The sequence below is a fragment of the Natator depressus genome, chromosome 24, assembly GCF_965152275.1.
Source record: "Natator depressus isolate rNatDep1 chromosome 24, rNatDep2.hap1, whole genome shotgun sequence".
NCBI lineage: Eukaryota > Metazoa > Chordata > Testudines > Cheloniidae > Natator > Natator depressus.
The window spans coordinates 4429600-4435599 of record NC_134257.1 but is presented as its reverse complement, the minus strand read 5'-3'; positions in this window follow the sequence as shown (position 1 = coordinate 4435599).

Below are 6000 nucleotides of genomic sequence, written 5' to 3'. Positions count from 1 at the left end.
CTCCGATCTGGTGGGGTTTTCCACGCGCCGGGCACCGGGACCAAGGACTGCACGAGAACCAGATCCAAACCCAAATCCTGGTCCTGGAGGCAGGCTTCCCTGTCAAATAGATAGGGATATTGGGTCCGGTCCTTCGGGGGGGTGTAGATAGCGACAGGACTTTACCAACTTCAGTGGAGCGACCGCTGCTGGGGATCAGGTCCATTGACTGCAACAGAGTGACATAGATTGACACCAGCGGCTGATCTGGCTCTGAGCTAGGTGGATTCACACCAGCTGGGGATCTGGCCCGTGCTGTCTCACAGCCCTCCCACCTGCCACCTCGCGTACTCTCACGTCTGGCCATGGGCGCTGGGAGCCGCCCCAGACCCTCGGCTGACCTGACTCGCTGCCAGTCTGTTTTTCCTGCAGCCGGCACCACCGCCCAGCAAGGCAGGGGGATGGGGGCTTGACTCTGATCTCAGTCACCCGGAGGTCAAGAGGGAACGGCACCATTGTCGGCAATGGAGCCAGGCCAGGGCAAAAGGCAAGTTAAGTGAGAGCAGAATCAGGCCCGGTGACATCTCGGCGTCCTTGGTTGCCTTAGCAGACAGCACCTGCGTGAGCATGTTTCCTTGCTGTTTGCTGTGCGGGTGGGTGTCTCACCTGCAGGTGGGACGGATTACCACGTGGAGGGCTTGTGTCCGGTGCATAGTTATTTGGGTGGGAGTTTTGTCCCCCTGTGTACGTCGGGATGTGTGCAGCTGCACGGCATGACCCCCCATTGTGCATTCGATTGTGTGCGCGACTTTAATAGGGGGAATGTTGGAAGGGGGACGGGACAGCATGCATGCATGTGTGAGACGTGCTGTGTATTTCGTTGCATGAATCTAGGTGTGTATGTTGTGGCTGTGTATATACACACACACACGTGTGTGTTTATTATTGTGCAGTGTGTCTGTCCAGCCTTCTTGTCTACATGTGTGTTTGCGTCTCTCGCTGTGCGGCACGTGCTGTGTGTGCATTGCACACATCCTGTGTATTGTGCTCCGTGTGCACACACATGTGTCAGGCTGGGGAGAGATGCGACCGCAGTTTTTTGCAACCCTGGGCTTGCTCTGGCTCCAGCTCGCCCACCCCTGTCACCAGCTCATGTTCATCCCCCACTCACAGGTTGGAAATTCCCCGGGTCCTGCCATGCATGAACATTCCCAGCGCGAGCCACCAGAGCAGAGGGCCCTTTGCAGCTCAAATTCCCCAGCAACCCTCTCAGAGCCTGCCTGACGAGGCCCCCTCCTTCCCCGTCCACCCACCGCCTGGCTATGTTAGCGTGTCATTAACCCACCTCGTCATGCTGACCTGGAGAACCTGAGCGACTCACGCCCGAGTTCTGCGCCCAGGCCTTTTGCCACGCTGCCGAACTGGGACAAAGCCCAGCTTCACCTTGGACACATACTGGGGGCATTATCCTCCTGGCCAGAGGAGAATTATAATTCTCCTCGCCCCTTTTCACAGGCCCAAAGACAGCAAGGGAGAGCAGAGCCAGGGAAGGACTCCACATCGACGCTGGGCCGGGAAGGGAACCCGGCGTCCAGGTCACAGGTGCTAGCCCATAGCCCTGTGACCATAGTGACCTGGTTCTAACAAACACCCCAAAGGCAGGTTTGGGGGCATTTCGTTAAAGTCACAGTGCAGCGTTGGAGATGGGACCCAGGCGTCCTGCACCCTGAACACAGGCTCTCAGGGATCCGCCGGGGCTCTGTTCCAGCAAGCAGCTTGAAAGAGGATTCATCACGACACGGCTCAGAGCTGGGAAGGGAACCCAGGAGTCCTGATTTCTAGCACTGTGTCTGACTCGTAAACCCTTCCTCACCCTTCAAAGCATTTAGGTTCAGATCCAACAAACTCCTCAAACTCTGGGTGCTCCCTGGTAGCATCAAATCCCTCTAGCGATTGGCAGAGTCAGGTATCTCACAAGAGCATCTACAGCACCAGGGCCTTCTCCTCTGAAAGTGAAGGGGAGACATTTCCCGAGTTAACCATTCGTGCTCCTGATAACTCAGAAATAGTTTGGGGTGAGTTTGATTGGAAGGTTCAGTGGAGGGTGGAATTCCTATTTCATCCACTTACCTTTGACCCTATCAGATAGATGGCCTGGGTCTAAGGTGGCAGCATGGGCTAGTGGTTAGAACAGTGGCTAGCCAGTCAGGACACCTGGGTTCCAATCTCAAGTTTGGGAAAAATGTAGCCTATATGTTTAGAGCAAGGGACTGGGAGTCAAGACTCCTGTGGTCTATTCCTGGCTCGGCCACTGCCTTGCTGGGGGCCCGTGGGTGCAAATTGTAGCATCACCCTCTGCCTTGGTTTCCCCCATGTGTCAAACTAGGATGATACCAGCTATACCATGGGGGGCGGGGGGGTGACTGCAAGGCTAAATTAGTTAACTCGCTGCTAAGTGGTGCAGCTAGTTTGCTTTCCCGGGAGCCAACGGAGGTGTAAGCCATTTCTCCATCAACTACTCAGCGGGTGTCGTCTTAGGTACCAGGGGTGGCTTTAGCAAAGCAGCCAGTTCTTAGGGCTACATTACCAGCCAGATAGCACCCACCAGGGAATCCGTCTCTTTAAGCAGGCCCTGCTAATCGGTGAACAGCTCATTAAGGAGGAGCGGGTTGTGATTTGGGGATGGATGTTTACAGGGCAATTCCCCCACCCCTCGCAAGCACCATTCCAGACGGGGCTTATTTAAAGCCGATTTGCGCTTTCTGCTGGGGGGCAGCGCTTTCCCCAGGTTATAGAGGAGAGAGGAGACAGGGGATAATTTACCTGCAGAGCGGGGAGATATGCAAAGCCCTGGGAGGTTAGCTAGTTCCTGAGTGGGCGAGGAGCTGGGCTGAGAGAGTCGCTCTGGACTGGATCACTTCCAGCAGGGACTGGGATGGGGACCCGCAGAGTATATGTATTGAAAGCAGAGCCATGTGGGTCCAAAATGATTGGGTCCCCCCTTAAAGGGTGTCCATCCCTCCCCGTGCATCAGGCGAGGGGGGGCCTAGAGGAAACTGGGGGTGGTGCTTGAGTTCAGCATTCAGCCCGGGGGGGTAAGAGAGAAGGGGTTGCATCCAGCCCCCACCCCACAGAGAAAATATACAGGCAGGAGAACTGCCTGATGGTGGATCCACATTCGAGCCTCCCTCCCACCACATGGGACACGGCGATCAATCAATTTCAGAGAGAAAGTTAATTAAAATGGGGGGGCACCCGCACAAAGCAATGATGGACCAGGCTGGGGGCAAAGGGTGGCAGGGCCTCTGACACAGGCGCCTGGGAGAAAGGGGGCTGTTGAAAACCATCCCCATCAGGGCGGGAGATAACGCTGGCCCGGCTTTGTCTGGGAAGGATGACAGGGGGCGTGGAGGGGCCCCATTGCCCCTTTCTCCCTCCCTCTCTTAGGGCCGGGAGAGCAGGATTCTGTCTCCCCAGGCTGCTGCGGGTCTAAGGTCACCGGAGGGAGATTAGATTCAGATTCACCGAAAGGCCCAGTTCGCCCCATGTGAAAAACCCTTTGTCGCCATGAAGGGAGGCGCTCCCCCACCTGCAGGGAGCAGAGACCTGGGACAGGAGGGCCAGGGAGGGGGCATGGGGAGCTGGAAGCCCCTTTACTCTTAGGAGGCAGCTTCTGGTGCTTAGAATCACAGAAATGGAGGCAGGGCCTAGGGGTGTTTGTCCAACTGGTTCTTAAAAACCTCCACTGAGTGGGATTCCTGTCCCCCCCCCCCTTGGAGGCCTCTTCCAGAGCTAAACTCCTCTTAGAGTTAGCAAGACCAGGGGAGTTACAGTTCGAAAGTTTTTCCTGTAACAACTAACTAAAATCACCCTGCTGCAGATAAAGACCACTGCTTCTTGTTCTCCCTTTAGTGGGCATGGAGAACTGATCACTGTCTTCTTTATAACGGCCCCTTATTTGCACATAGATCTCCATGCCTTAACCACAACAAGACCATCTCTTCTAGCTGCTTTCGATGCCCTTGGTCTTGAGTCTATTCTCAACAGCCCCAACCGGTGCCAAAAAGGCAGACAGACTTGCAAAAAGTTTCTGATCCCGGCAGGCGCGTGCGACAGAGGCCGGCTCTGGTGTCCCCGGGCAGAGCGCGGTGTGTCAGAGGAATGCACTCTGACAACCTTCCCTTTCCAAGGAGTCTTGCGAATGGTTCAGCTCCCAGCCGGTATTAACATAATAAACAACCCAGGAGGAGGAATTCTCGTTTGTTTAACCAACAGCAGCGATCTCAGTGCCAAGGCTGACGGCAAGTTCAGTGATGCACCCAGGTTAGCAGAGAGCCCCAACTGGGGTAGGGGTTAGTGGTGCTTTTCTGCATCGCGTGGGCCCTGAAAACATGCGTCAGAGGCCTGGCCATCCCTCAGAGAACCATGTGGCCGCTAATTTACGCCCCGGGCATGTGCACTGTGGGCCTGATTCTCCCCGCACTGCAGGGGACACAACAGGAGTGGCTCCATCAGCTTCAGTGGGTTTGGGATCAGGCCCTGCGCCCCCAGAGTAAAATCCTTGAGCCGCTGGACTCACCGGAGAGGCGCCTGATTAACACCCGTGAAAGTCAGAGCCATATCAGGCCTTGTGGTTTCGGATTAACTCTACCCCCAGAGCAGAACCATCCTCTTGGTCAGCTCGGTGGTACCGGGCAACACAGACACATTTTAAAGACGGGCCTCGCAACAGAAACCCACAGACCCAAACCTGCTTCTGCCCAGACCCAGCGCCACATTGTCTGTTACCCATAAGCCTTTGGCGCCCCGGCTCAGTGCATTCTCTGTTACCCAGAAGCACCAGCCCAGAACCAGGGGGACGATGCCTCCCCCCACCTCTTTTTAACAAAAGAAACATAAGCGCAGAATTCATGTCCCCACAGATTTTTGTTCCCCCACAGAATAATAGATTCTGCCGGGGAGGCATGGCAATTACACCTTCCGCCTGCCAGGGGCTGGTGTGGTGCCAGAAGAGAGGGCAGTTGGCTCATTGCCAGAGCAGCCACCCGCGGAGAGGGAGGAGATGCTTTGGCCTTGGCCTCCCCACTTCTACAAAGGTTCCAGTACCCTTGCCCAGAAGCCCCCAGAAGAAACAGGAGGGGAGTCTTGTTTGCTTCCAGCTGTCCAGTTCATTAGCCTTCAAATGGGCATAGTAAGAACAATTCACATAGCAAGCCGCATCCCAATCCAATAACCCACTTATACAACCCTGGAGTCACGAGACGCTGGTGTTAACTTTACAGGCTGAGTTCAGCTCCAGCGGAGTCACGTTGAAGTCAGTGGGGTCTCTCGGGGGTAAATAAGAGCCGAATCAGACCCTACATTTAACATATACCAAGCATTCACCCGAGAGTCACTTTTCGTGAGCATTTCAGGAATAGCTATTGTCGTTATTCGCTTCTCTGGCACATTTCATCTGAAGATCTCCAAGTTCTTTCCTCTACATTAATTACACCCCCACCCAATATGAGGATACCCCCTGTCCCACTAAACACAGGCACAAGGAGGCGAAGGAACGTGCCCAGGACAACAAAGAGGAGGGACTAGAACCCAGCAATTCCCCCCACTCCAGCCCCTTGCCAACCACTAGACCATACTCCCCTTCCAGAGCTGGGAATAGATCACATCCATCCTCCTGATTCCTCAGCCTGCCCGGTCTAACAAATATTTAGATCATGCTCCTCACCCAGATTGGTGTGGTGGGGGAACACAAAACAAAAACCAGAAGTTCTGGCTCCCAGTCCCCACTGCTCTAACTACTAGACAACATGACCCTCCCAGACCTGGGGAAAAAACACAGGTGTTCTGGCTCCCCGCCCTTGCACCCATTCCCTCCTCATGTCAGGACAATGGCAGTCAGGAAATCATCTCTAGGCTTTATTTTCAGGGAAAGTGCATCTGGCACACACCCTGGGAGCCGGGAGAACCTCCCTGATGTAATCTTTAAAGGGCTGGTTCTTTGTTCTCATCCAGTTTCTCTGG